The 14,651-nt window shown below is 39.9% G+C and overlaps 1 long non-coding RNA gene across 1 annotated transcript in view; it reads right to left on the bottom strand.

The window, feature by feature from the left end:
- Positions 1-5,307, bottom strand: part of LOC117287121 — a 6,834-nt gene extending 1,527 nt beyond the window's left edge. Inside the window, exons 1-2 of the long non-coding RNA XR_004518314.1 lie at positions 4,923-5,307; positions 4,424-4,552 (exon numbers count right to left, since the gene is read on the bottom strand). This is a non-coding gene — a long non-coding RNA (uncharacterized LOC117287121). The remainder of the gene's footprint in view (positions 1-4,423; positions 4,553-4,922) is intronic.
- Positions 5,308-14,651: the final 9,344 nt, after the last annotated feature.

Here is a 14,651-nt window from a genome sequence, read left to right as displayed (position 1 = left end):
AAAAAAAAAAAAAAAAAAAAGTAGCTTCGTGTGGTGGGGACTCCTGAAATCTCAGCACTCTGGGAATTGGGAGCAAAAAGAATACCAAATTCGAGCACAGTTTGGGCCATGTAGCGATTTAGCGAGACTCTGGCTCAAAATAAAAAATAAGGAAAGAGCTGGGGATTGAGCTGAGTGTCGAGACCCTGGGAGCCATTTCTAGTACTAAAAGGGGGATGTGAAAGAAAACTGTAAAAAGAAAAATTAAGCCACGTTCAAGAATCTTAAGTTTTCTGGAGAATAGTTCGTATCCTGCTGACTTTCTTTCAGTCATTCATAGTTTAATAAATACCTTTTTCTTGAGGAATTCTCCATAGGGCATGGTGTACACATTTAAATGGACTTTGGTTTTAGTGATACAAATTCTTGATTGGCGTGGTAGGATAGGGAAGCATAGAGTAAGTTGGTGATGCCCAAGGAACTGTGGACATGGACAGGTGCAGGTGTAACAACATATTCCTTAAAGATACAAGAAAAATGAGAGCAATGTATGGTTTTTCATTTATGTAATTTCACATTGTCTTTATTGTGATGTTTTATTTTCTTGCATGTATATCATTAAAATGTCTTTTTATAAAGTGATGCTGGTGATAAATGTTGATTTTGTCTTTAAAACAACTTTATTTGGCAAAGTAAAAAGTCAACACATTTTGACCTCCTTTTTCAGTGTTTTGTTTTTTGGAACTGTTGTAAGCGCCCAGAATCTTACTCCTGGGACCCCCTGACTTTTAGAAATGCTTCTAACGTTGAGATTTTTACATATCTATGTATCTACGGTCTTACATAGATATGTATATATGAGATATATACTTGAGATGACAGACAGACAGACAGTATGTTTCCTCATTTGTTCCCTCCAGCTTTAGTCACGATTCTAGCATGGCAATATTCTGAAATGCTGGATGAGTGGCCACAGCCTTTGCAAATGTTTCAGTTGGGTTCATTTTATCTTTAAATTTGTTAGTAGGAATTATGGGTTTTTTTGTTTTTTGTTTTTTGTTTTTGGTACCACGGATCGAACTGGTGCCCTTGGGCTTGTGAGGCAGGTGGTGGAAACTCTGAGCCAAATCCCTGGCCGGAAATTATGTTTTTAGATGGCGGCTATGACTCAACTTTCTCCTTAAAAATCCATGTACTATTAGCAGTAACATTCAGCCTAAGTGATTAAAGACTTACCTGTTTTTGATGCTGCTGTTTTAAAATCACAAATCATTCTGTACTTATTCAATCAGCAGCAGCTTTGGTATAATAGAATGAGCCTTAAAAGTACCAAAATGCAATTGCTGGCTCCTAGATCAGATGAATTCACTAAAAATATATTAAATAAAGATTTTAGACCTTGAGAGAAATTTAGCAATCATCTAGTTCAATAATTGTTAATCTAGTTCATTAATCAAATTTTAAGTGAAATTTATACAGAGTGCTTTCACACATATCATTTGTGCCTTACTCTAAGAAGTGTCTTGAGCCAGGGATTTAGCTCAGTGGTGCCGCTTCATGCCTTGCAAGCCCAAAGTCGTGAGTTCGATACCTGGTACAAAAAAAAAAAAAAAAAAAAAAAAAAAAAAAGAAAGCAAGGGAGAGAAAATTTGGAAAGGGTAGAACACAAACAGGACAGTCATGATAACTTCTAAGGTTGATCGAGAGGTCTAGATGGATTGAAAAAATAATTTTTTTAAAGGCACAGTATTTGTTCAAGAAAAGGCGCTAGTAACCAGAGTGCGTTTTGAGTAAAATGGTGAGGGCATGCATGATAAGTTTAGATGGGAGCCTGCCATCTCTAGAGATGTTTGGTACAAGTAAGTAGAAAAAGACAATGACTTAGAAGAAGTCAAATGAGGTCCCAGGTGTGTAACTGTTCTTGTGCATAGTCAAGACTGGTAAGTGAGTTATTAGAATAATGGAAAACAGAGCATCAGAAATGTGCTGTTGGGTCAGATTGGTAATTCATTTCATCTGTTTTCCAGCCTTTGCCAAAAACAGCAATTTCTGGGATTTGTTGTTGTTTTATTTTTTGAGATGGGGTTTCATTATGCTCATGTAGCCCAGGATGCCTTCAAATTCTCTATCCTTCTGCCTCAGCCTCCCAAGTATGCAAACTACAGGTATGTACCACCACACTCAGCTGTGACAATAAATTTTAGGTCCCTTTCATTTCTCAGTCTCTGTTCTCTCCCTCTGCAGTGTTCACTGGCTTTTGTTAAAGTGGATTGTTGCATCTATGATAGCAATTTCAAATACATTTGAGACATTCTGCGGGCATCTCTTAGTTTTTAGGGAATCATTAACTATAATTTATTTCAATTAATTTCATTCTTTGAATTTATTATTCCTTTAACTGGTGTGGTTTCTGATTCTAAAGATCTGTAAGTTCCATATGTTTACTACCCAGTGATCTTTTAAAAGTCATAGCTGAGTTTGGTGGTGCACATCTGTAATCCCATCACTTGGGAGACTGAGGCAAGAGGATTGCTTCAAGTTCAAGACTGGTCTGGACTACATAGGGAGTCCAAGGCCAGCCTGAATTACACAGCAAGACCTTTTTCTCAAAAAACCAAAAATAAAAAAATAAAATAAAATAAAAGCCAAAATATAGCCAGTCATGGTGCTGTGCACGCCTATAAGTCCAGCACTCAGAGGGCAGGAGGGCAGAAGGATTGCTGCAAGTTCAAGGCCAGCCTGGGTTACAAAGTGAGACCCTGTCTCAAAACAATCTTGAAAAAGAAGAGCAAGCTTAAAGGTCTTATATTACCTGACTTCAGACTTACTACAAAGCTTATATAAGCAAAATAGTGTAGCCAGGCGTGGTGGTGCATGCCTGTAATCCCATCACTCAGGAGGCTGAGGCGGGAGGATCGCTGTGAGTTCAAGACCAGCCTGGGCTACATAGTGAGTTCCAGGGCAGTCTCAACTACAAACAACATCAAAAAAAAAAAAAAAAAAAAAAAAAAAAAAAATCCTTGCTAGTATTTTCATAGAGGGAAAGCAGAAAAAGACCTTAATCCCCCGGCACAGTAGAGGAGTGAGAATCAGCAGTGAAGATCCAGCAGTTTGCTTCATGGCCTCTTCTAATACTGTTTCCACTCTCTCCTCCCTCTCAGAAATACTCTCAAACAATGCCTGTGACTTCAACTCATTTCTCTGAAGCGAGCACTGAGCCATGTGGTATATAACACGACAGAGATAGGTCCTGACAAAAAGGAAGTGCACATCACTGATGTCTCCCTTTTCCTCATTGAAAACCTACAAAGGCCAGGACTTGAGAGGCCCGCACACATACACACACACACACACACACACACACTCACTGACTGAAATACTGAAACTGGCCTGCATCCCACACCCAACTCCTATTGCTCAGGTCAAACAGGCCTGGCAATATTTAGATAATCAAATTATATTATTTTTAAAAGTTCTATTTTAACCATGAATTCCTGAATATATGCTGCCATGCACAGCATTTTTGGGACATTTGTGTTAGCTATTTTTGTTTTAATTTGGAAGACTTTGAAGTGCTTTGGAGTTTCTGTAATTTCTAAATCTCTTTCTTTTTGCAGCCCATTCTCTTCCTCTGCATTGTTCATCACCAAGGGCATGAAACTGTGCTCGCTGTGACTCATTACTGCTAGCTATAGTGATCTACTCTTCTTTGTGTGACTAAATTTGGAAGATAATTTGAGTTGCTGCTCCCGAGGAGAGCTGGTCCTAAGAACCCATCCTGTTCACTCCCAATACTTCATGTAAATGCCAGACGGCCCCGATACTTGTCACAGAAAATGTAGCAACCACGCAATTTGATCCTCACTGAAGCCAACTCTGCTGCAGAACACTTGCTGCAGTCCATGGACAGAATCAGGTTCAAGAGTGGACAGGGGGTGGGGGATTTAGCTCAATGGAGCCACACCTGCCTCGCAAGTGCAAGGTCTTTCAGTCGCCGGCATCAAAAAAAGAAAAAAGAAAAAGAAAACGAAAAAGAAAAAAAGAAGCTGGACAGAAAGAGAACTTTGGATTGTAGGGCACTAATCCACAATGCATAAAAAAGCCAAACTGAGGAGGGCGTGGTGGCAAACATCTGTCATCCCGGCTACTCATGTTGAGGCAGGAAGATCACGCATTTGAGAGCAAGCTGGGTAACTTAGTGAAACCCTGTTCCGAAATAAAAATAGCGCTGGGATGTGTAGATCAGTGGTAGGGGATCCCTGGACTCAATCTTTGATAGAAAAAAAAAGTCAAATTGTATTGACACTGCCCTTTACAGTTCATTGAGTATTTTATGGCACACTAACTTGTGTCTTTCCTAACCAGTAAAAGAACTAGGTGAGCAGCTATTGCTGTGTTCACATCGTGTGTAAGGATGCTGACGCTCTGACAAGCATAGACTTACCCAGGAGCACCACCTCTTCAGAATCCCCTGCATTCCACAGCACCCCTCTATGACACAGGCCTGTTCACCCTCACAGTAGAATGTCCTGTCCAGTCCTCATTGCCTCTCCGGGCTCTTCTGGAACTAGATCTGGAAAATTACTGGTTATTACCTCGCAGACCTACATTGGACTGAAACCATCCTGTTTTCAGCGTGTTTTCCCATCTGCAGCTAAGCTAGCTCTCAAAAACTAAATTCTACAACTTGCTGTTTCATCAGGGTTTGGGTTCTGGTTTCCAGCTGTGCATCTTTGACAGCTGACACCGATCTTTTCCACGTTTAAGTTTCAAACCCAGCCTTCTCCATCCCTTGGGTTCCTGATCCTGTCTACCTGATCTCAGTTGTTCACCTCCATCAGTTTCCTTCCACTAGCCAAGCTTCCTAGGCAGTGAAGCTTATTTCTGCTTCATCAGTACTGAGTTCTCCTGTCCACTGATCTATTTCAATCTTAGTCACTTACCGGATTTTCCAGACCCTTCTTCCTTCCCACCGGACTGTCACCTGACCTGAACTCCTGAAACTGCTTTCAGTTCATGCTCTTAGGCAAATGCTGGGCTTAAGGCCTCTTCCTGCTACCTGTGAGCTCCTCTAACCTACACAGAGCTCATATTCTGATAAGTCCTGATGGTGTTTAGAGTTTCAAGTTGTTATCCTTCTTACACTTGATTGTCTCCCGCTACATCACTGGCTGTCAAGGCCTCTGCCCTAGTTGAAATAGCATCCGTGAGAGCACTTTGTTTAAGTCACAAACCTCACAGAAATATACCTTGCTGCTGTTATTATTAGGCAATTCAAGCCCAAGGTGACTTTCTCTAACCTCCCTGGTGGGAGGAGATCAGCTGTCAGCTGAAATAAGAACTTCACAATTATTGTCCAAAGCTCAAAATAACAAAAGTATGACAACTATGACACTATCACAACTGATTTTTTTTTTTATATAGACCGTTCTTTTCGCAAGGTCATAAAAGGCCTTTAAATGTGTCACTGGAAATAGCAATCAAAATCTCTAGACTGTTCTAAAGGCTGCAGAACCTTTCTACTAAACAAGTGAAGATAACTGAGTTTTCACAGGGCATATGCCAATTGATTTTCACATGCTAAGGCAATAATCATTCTCACTACTTACTGTCTACAGCACAATATACAATACTATTTATACCTGTATATCACATCTCATTTAAATGATTTAATAAGGAAAGTAATTTTATTGTTTTAAAGTTTTAGACAGGTCAGCTGGGGTCCAAAGATCTTACTTGTCCAAGTGCACTAAAGGAGTCCAGGTGGCACCTTATACTTGAATTTAGATTTTTTTTCTTTTACTCCAAAGAAATTGCTTTTTAAATTCTCAAACACATGCATCTCAGGGCTGCAAAATACCCTGTAAACTAAACTTCTAATTCATTTGAAGATTAAGAAAATATACAAAAATATACATCCACCTAGTAGATGACAAAATATGTTACTTGAGAGGTTTACCTTCAAGAACCTGTGTGGGAGCGGGGTTTTTCAATGCTTATACAACACTGCCATCTTGTGGATATGGTAATTCTTTATTCCTCTGGCGGCCTCTGGCCGCACCTAGATGTAGCTGAACAACAAATGTCAAATGCCCAGGTGGAGGCTACAGTCGGGGTGCTTGAACAGCTAGAAAATTTCAGGAGATAGAGCAAACTGTGGGCTCTTTAGAACAAGGTAAATGAAAAGGACCAAACCCGGACATACTCAAATAATGAATGCAGGAAAAAGAGAAGAGGCCTTTTGATGTATTACCAATGTACCTGTTCTTCTTAGTACAGTATTATCACCCTGGGATTCTCTCTCCAGCAGACCGTGAGCTATGAGAGCAGAGATAAGGACCTGTTTATGGTTATAACTGCACTGTATGCCTACCATTAGCACACTGGGTGATAAATATACAGCAAATATTTTATGAGTAAATGAATGATGGGCATTGAAAATAGAGGACAAATTCTAAGTCATGACAGAGTCAGTTTTTCAGATTCCAAGATCAGTGCTGCATTTATTATACATACATATACATATGAGTAGAGAAGATAAAATGAATGAAGAGAAACTAAAATACACCTACAATCAACAAGCGCGATCTGTTCTTATTAAAAAGCTTCTGCACAGTGAGAGAAACCACCAACAGTGTGAAGAGACAACCGACAATGTGGGAAAAAATTTTCACCAGCTGTTCCTCTGACAAAGGTCTGTTCTCTAGAATATATAAAGAACTCAAAAAATCAGACCTCCCAAGTTTAAAGAGCCAATCCAAAACTGGGCATCTGAAATGAACAGACATTTCTCAGACAAAGAAGTAGAAATAACAAATAAACATGAAAAAATGTTCAACATCATTGGTTATTCCAGAGATGCAAATGAAAACAACACTGAGATTCCGCCTCACCCCAGAAAATTCGAATGGCTGCTGTCATGAAGTCAATCGGTAACAAATACTGGCTGGGCTGTGGGGAAAGAGGAACCCTGCTCCATGGCTGGTGGGAGTGCAGACTGGGGCAACCACGGTGGAAATCAGTGTGGAGATACCTCAAAGAACTAGGATTGGAAGTCCCATTTGACCCAGCTATTCCTCTGCTGGGTATCTTCCTAAAAGAATTAAAAGAATCATACCACAGTGATATATGCGCACCCGTGTTTATAGTGGCCCAGTCAACTGGAGACTGGATAATTTTGGTTTTTATATAAAATGGAGTACTATTCAGCCACAAAGAGCAAGAAATTAGAGACATTTATAGCTAAATGGATGCATATTGAGGACATACTCAAGTGAAAGAAACAGGACACACGTGGGTAAGTACCGAATAGTTTCTCTGGAGTGAGAAACCGAAAGTGTAAATAAGGACAAAAAAGGTATAATAGATGATGTGAAATAGAAAAGGGGGTAAGGGCCAGGGATTTAGCTCAGTGGTGCCATTACCTTCCTTGCAAGGGGAAGGACCTGAGTTCGATCCCTGGTACCAATAAATAAATAAATAAGAAAGCAGAGGGGTAAAGGGGAAGGAGAAGGGAAAGTGGGAGAGGTAGGGGAAAGGAAAGAAGGGAATGGAATTAATATGAGAAAATGAGAAAAATGGAAAGAAAGTCTTTGTAAATAGGGAGGGGTGGAGGGGTTGAAGGGAGGGCAGGGGAATGGGGAAAAAAAACAACAACCAAGATGGATAATGTAAAGTCACAAATTCCCAATGATGAGTGCCATTATATTGTATACCTAAAATGTACCATTATATTGTAAACCTAAAATGCTAATGGTCTGTCATTACTTCTAGGACCTCCTAGTTGGACAAATGACTATTGCCCTCTTCTCTCTCCCTCAGCACTTAAATACACTTTTAATTCCAACCAAAAATCATAGATGCGGTTGTGTCCTCTCTTTCCACAAGTATGATTTTCTTTTCCTCAATGGAAATCTGGTTCCCCTTTACCTTCTTTTTTTTTTTTTTTTGTACTGGGGAATGAGCTTGGGTCCTTGCACTTGCAAGGCAGGCCACTGAACTGCTGAGCTAAAGCCCCAGCCCTCTCCCCTTTATCTTCATTAGAATTAATCATTTGCTTAACTCTTAAATGGTACAGAAGGTAGTTTCAGAATCGTTAACATACACTGCAAGAAAAGCAAGCCTATCAGTTCGAATGTGAAAAAAAAGTTACAATTCAATACTTACTGACAATATTTTGAAGTAAAATTTACCTACAGAGAAATACACAAATTTAGGCATACAATTCTTAGTTTTTAAAAAGGCATATATATACTTATATCCCATAAGTCTACCAAGGTGCAGCACATTACTACCACTCCAGAAGGTCCCTGTGTGCTTTTCCAAGTCCGTCCATATTGAGATAATCTTCTGACTTTTTCTCAAAAAAAGATTTGCTCTAGAAATTTTATAAATATGATGAACTTTCATGTCCATTTTTGCTCAGATTTTTGTGAGATTTATTCATACTGTTGCATGTACTAGTAGTTGTTCTTTCATTGTAGAGTAATGCTCTGTTGTATGAATATAACAGAATGTATACCTCTATAAATGGTTAGATTTTAAGATTTGGGCTATTCTGAATAAAAAAGCTATAAACTTTTGTATATGACTTTTTGAGGATCTATGTTTTCATTTCTTTTGGGGAAAAGCCTTAAGGTTTCCTATGTCATAATAAAGGAAGCCTATGTCTAAATTTATTAGAATGTGACAACATTTTTTTCAGAGTGAAAATATTATATTATACCAGATGTTTTCAATATTTTTGATGTTTTCTTAGTCTAACATGTATATAGTGATAACTCCCAGGCAATACAGTAAAGAAATATATCAAAGCATTAAATTTAGAAAGAAGTAAAACTATCTTTATTTACAGATGACAATTATAAAAAAATTGTAAGTAATTTATTTTTAAAGATTTAGTAAAATAGCAGAATTCAGCAGGGTTTCCAGCCATGAGGTCAACATATCAAAATTAGTTATGTTTCTATACACTGGCACTAAACAATTAGAAAAGTAAAATTTTTAAAACTAACAAAATGGCATAAACATTTTAAGAACAAACTTAACAAAAGATAAGTATGGCCTCTATACTAAAGACTACAAAACTTTGCTGAAATTAGAGAAGACTTATATAAATGGATATTTATACTATGTCATGGGTTGGAAGACTTGCTAGTGTTAAGATGTTATCAAATTTAGCTACAGATTCAACTCACTCTAAATCAAAATTACAGCAGGCTTTTTAAAAATAGATATTGAAAAGGTGATTTTTAAAATTATATGGAAGTGTAAAGGACCTAGAATAGCCAAAACAATCTTGAAAAAGAAGAGCAAGCTTAAAGGTCTTTTATTACCTGACTTCAGACTTACTACAAAGCTTATATAAGCAAAATAGTGTAGCCAGGCATGGTGGCGAATGCCTGTAATCCCAGCACTCCGGAGGCTGAGGCAGGAGGATCGCTGTGAGTTCGAGGCCAGCCTGGGCTACATAGTGAGTTCCAGGTCAGTCTCAACTACATAGTGAGACCCTGTCTCAAAAACAACAACAACAACAACAACAACAAAGGTGTAGTATTGACATAAGAACAGATTAATCGATAAAAGGGACTGAATAGAATCCAAAAATAGACTTATATGTTCTATTTATATGACCTTTATGGTCAGTTGGTTAGCATCCAAAGCATAAAAGCAATTAATGAGAGGAAGGAAGCTCTTTGTAATTAGTGATACTGGGACAACTGGTTACCTATATAGAGAATATATATTATATATAATTTTTTGTTCTTTCCCACTCCCTTATCATGTAACATAAAATTTACTGAATTTATAACATAATATTTATGTATTATCATCGTAGTATTTATGCTACTGGTTAACAAGGAGAAAAGTAAACACTACCCAAGGACTTTGCATATTCTTCTTGGGAAAGGGTTAGTGCATTTTTGGATGGATGATGTTATGTGGACATATGCCCTTAGTATTCCTTACTCAGAAACCAGGCATATGTTAAGGGGACACCTACGGAGATGGACGTGAGTTGACCAGAGACCAACTTGTAAAGGTAATGTGTCAGTTTGGCCAACCGGCTTCCAGCTATTTGGTCAAAAGTGATTCTGTGTGCTTTGTGAAAATAGGTTTTAGATGAGATTAACATTTAAATCAGAGGTCTTTAGGTAAAGCAGATTACCCTCTGTACTGTGGGAGGGCCTCATTCAGTCAATTGAAGGTCTTAACAGAACAAAAGCTCTCTCCTAAGGAGAAAGGAATTCCGTGAACTGATTGCCTTTGAATTCAAATTACAACTCTTCCTCAAGTTTCTATCCCCAGGATGAATGGCGAAACTTTTAGAGACTGAGAACCAAAGTGCAGCCCCAAACCCACTTATTTATGGAAAAGTGCTGACACTGCAATTAAACCGGAACACTGAGGTTTTCATTTAGAAAAAAACAACTCATACACTAACATTTTTTGTCTTAACACAATAACGAACATGCCATAGGTTAGTAAAATAGCCTGGTGGCCTCTGCTACAGATTTCGGATTTACTAAGTCTCCACAATTGCATGAAGCAATTTCTTAAATCTGTGTGTGTATGTATACATCTTTATCTGGACAGATCTAAAATGCTCCCTTAATTCGGGTCACGGCTAAAATGTTTTCTCCTTAGTAAACTTCTTCCGACCAAATATTTATATATTTTTATAACATTTATATATTATTGTACTATTCATATATAGTATGTGAGATAGATGGAACTTTTTCTTTTCCATTAATGCATCCCTAGACCAGTGCCTATTTCAATAGAATCTGTCACATGCCTAACCTCATATATATCTACATTTACACATATGAAACATAAGGTTCTACAAGCTGCTTTCTTCAAGTAACAATAAATATTTCATATCTATAACATGGACATCTTTACATGTTAATATCCATAGATTAGGCTTGTTCTTATTGACCTCCTCGTATCCTGTTGTGTGGACCTATTAGAATTTATTTACCAGTACCCTTCTGATAGTTATTTGAAGTAGTATATTTCTAAGCTTTAGTGTTATGCTGTCCCATTCTTGGCAATGAATCCCTATTGCCCACAGATACAATTTAAATTCCTTAGCAAAGCACATGTACTTTCCATGATCAGGTGCCTGCTTGCCTCGCCAGTCTTATCTGACCCTGCAAAATCGAAAATAGCTCATTCACCCAGTTATAATGAAATGGCCACTGTTATATCTTTTCTCGAAGTGCTTTCCGTCTGTCCTAAGTTTCCGTCAGCCTGGGAAGGATTCATCCCCCAACCCAACCCTCACTATGTAACTCAGGTTGGCTAGGGAGCCCAAGCTGGCCTCAAGCTTGTGACCCTCTTTACTCAGCCTTTTGAGTGCTGGGATTACAGGCACAAACCACCATGCCTGGCTAGAAGTCTCTCTTTAAAGATTGGGTGGGCCAGGTGAGGTAGACTGTAATCCCAGCACCCTGGAGGTTGAGGTAGGGGGACCATGAGTTTGAGCTCAGCCTGGGCAAATTAGTGACTTAGTGAGACGCTGTTTCAAAGAAAAAAGGGGGTGGGTGGCTGAGGATGTAGCTCAATGTAAAGGCCCTGGGTTTAATCCCTAACGAGGGTGGGGGGATTGACTCTCAGCAGAAGGGTCATTTTATCTTTGGTTCTCCAATCTATCTGTGGAATTGCCCACTCCCTCCTAGGAGCTCTCTGCCTTGTCCTTCCTCTTTCTCAGACGGCCTGATTTTGTTAAGGCTGCTTCAATTCATGTTTCGGGGGTCTCCATTCCTTGGTGTAAGTGTGGACCTGTGACGCTATTCTAGTTGATGAGATAGAAGGAAAGGGTTTCAGGGGGCTTCCCTCTTGAAGAGACACAACTAGAAAAACTGTCTTTTCTTCTACCAGAAAGTGTAGTTTTGGGGTGAGTTAGATTTCTGTCATTGCAACCAAAGGAGTAATGGACTAATACAAGGACATGTGGCCAAAGCAAAATAATTTCTGCCAAACTAGGTTAGAGGATCATGAAACATTTTAAAGCCAAATGTCAGAATGAGGCACTTGCTATGTCCCAGAAAAGTAGACCTGGTCGGCTCCAAAGCTAAGGCTGAGTGGATTTCTGCAGACTCAGAACAGTGCCGTTCCTGAGCTTAGGGCTGAGTCTTCTGGGGACCCTGTGGCCTTGTCTGTGGGAGGAGGGAGCCAGGATACCTAACAGTGAAGAGGGAACAGCTCTGCCTGTAAAAGAGGGTTCATACACCTGTGATGATCCAGGAACCTAGATGGAAGATGTTGGCAGCAAGGAACAGAAACTAAGGAAGTGTGGAGTTTTCAAAAAAAATTACAGAACATAGGGCCAGGGATTTAGCTCAGTGTCACTGTGCTTGCCTTGCTAGGGAAAGGTCCTGAGTTGGAGTTGGATCCTGGGTGGGGGACACGGACAGACTGGACCAGATGGATGGTATGGGACAGGATGGTGGTGGGGGGCATGGTGACAAATTATAGAACAGACCCAGAGGTGTATGACATACTGAAAGAAATACAGCCTTTGACTATACTGACCTTTCAGTCCCAGTTCTGTGACTGCCTAGCAGGGAAGTTCCTGGGGAGTTTCTGAGCCTCTAAATTTCAAATTTCTCGTTTGTTAAAAGAAGACAGTAACACTTATCTTTTAGAGCCATCTAGTAGAGTGCCTGGCTTATACTATGCCCTCAATAAAACAGATACTTGTTTTAAAAATTATTATACACTAGTAATGAGGCTACTAAATGAGCCCATTGTCAGATGAAAGTTTTAATTCTGCTAAAGATGTAGCAGCCAATAAAGTTTTGCCTTGTTTTTCTGACAATTTAATTCCTCGTAAGACAAAAGAAATATTCTCAAATTGTATACTATGAAGCAACAATGTCTTGACTTGTTTTTCCGACAATTTAATACCTCATAAAGCAGAAGAAATAATTCTCAAATCATACACCGTGAATTAAGTAGTTTATTTTGTTATTGGTTTGTTTTTTGCTGTTGTTGTTGTTTTGGTACTGGGACTTGAACTCAGGTCCTTGAGCTTGTGAGGCAGGCAGCAGACCCACTGAACTAAATCTCCAGCCCGAATCAAGTAGTTTTTAAAAAATAGTGATGGACTCATTGGAAAAGGTACACAGGAGACAGTGTGGTATGATAAACTTGGTTTCCAGTCCCTATCACCTATGAGCCATATAACTGAACAAATCACTCGATCTTTCTGAGCCTCAATGTCTTCATCTATGCGACACAAATAATACCTATCATATAGAGCAGTTGGGGAATTTATACTACCACTAACATGTCTTAGGCACTCAGTAAGTAGTACCTTTTATTATTACTGCAGAAATCAGAATAGCAGAGGTCGCACAGTCAAACAAAAAGACAGACATGATCCCGAGACTGAGACTTTCAAAGAAGTAGGAGAGTGTACAGAAAATTTATCAGAAAAATAAATTGTATTCACTCATGGTACCACACCTACTGGGATGCTAAATGCACGTGTGACATAACTTACCTTTTTTCTCATCCTTGCCTCTGCTTAATTCTGTAATTGCAAATGACTCCGATGAGAAAGAAAAGGAGAGGCGTGGGTGGAAAGTATCAGGACTGTAAAGAAGTTCTGGCATTAGCTGAATTTGTGTGTGTGTGTGCTGAGTCTTGAACCCAGGACGTTTTGTACTTGTACTCTACGCCTGAGCCTCACCTCCAGCCAATTAGCTGGACTAATTTAAAAGGACAACATTTAAGAGGTTGAGTGACAAGTAGCGGCCACCTCTTTAGGTTTTGACAGTACAGCTCAGCTGCTGCGGTAAGCATATTATACAGATTATATTCTTTCAACTTTTGGCCTACAGATTATTAGAAGATGATTGCATAGTGGACATAGGCCTGTGGTTTTCCTGATTGCCCAACCTCCAAAGCCTTTGTACACCTGGAAACAAACCATCGTGTTCAGCAGCACTCTGAAATCTCATTCACGAAAGCCCAAACGCCCTGCTAATCAGCTCTCCCTGACTGCTGACTGCTTGGGACCCAAGAATGTCTGGTCAGCCAATCTGTTTTAGATTGTGATCATGGAGAGAGGCAAGAAGAGAAGCAGGCAATGTGTAAAATTAATCAATTTTAGCAAATCACACCCAGCATTTGGTGCAGTGTGGCAGTGGGGACAGCTATGGTACTTCACTCTTGGGGCCAGAGTCCCAGGGGCAAGGCAAGCGGCACTGCGGGAGTCCAGAAAAACATCCTCCTCAGCAGTGCTTTCTTCTGTAAATCTCACGTGGGGCCTCTTTGATCTTTACAGCATCCCAATAACCATCTCTGCCTGAGGGTCCCTTCTCACGGAAGGATGCGCGTTCTCTCCAGGCTGATGGCGTCTTTAAGTACTCTGTTACAAACGTTCCTCCCTACATTTTGAATCGTGACGTTCTTTCTCCTTGTAACTTTTCCCATCCTGGTAACCTCCACGGCCGTTCAAGTTAAGTGTAATGTTTAAAAGGCTCCCAGATTCCCTTGCAGTTTTCTTCTACGGACTGACCCAGGTGCACGCTAGGGTCCGCGTTCCCACCAGGTGGCCTCAGCGCGGGCTCCTGTTTTCGGGGTGACGAGCCCGGGCGAGTAGAGGGCGCCTCCCTGAGCAGCCGCGAGTGGGCGAGTCCGGGGCGCGGCGCTGAACC

Source organism: Fukomys damarensis, unplaced genomic scaffold (genome assembly GCF_012274545.1).
Source record: "Fukomys damarensis isolate Sample0158 unplaced genomic scaffold, DMR_v1.0_HiC HiC_scaffold_3, whole genome shotgun sequence".
NCBI lineage: Eukaryota > Metazoa > Chordata > Mammalia > Rodentia > Bathyergidae > Fukomys > Fukomys damarensis.
Note: the sequence above shows the minus strand (reverse complement) of the source record. Positions and strands in the feature narration are given on the sequence as shown.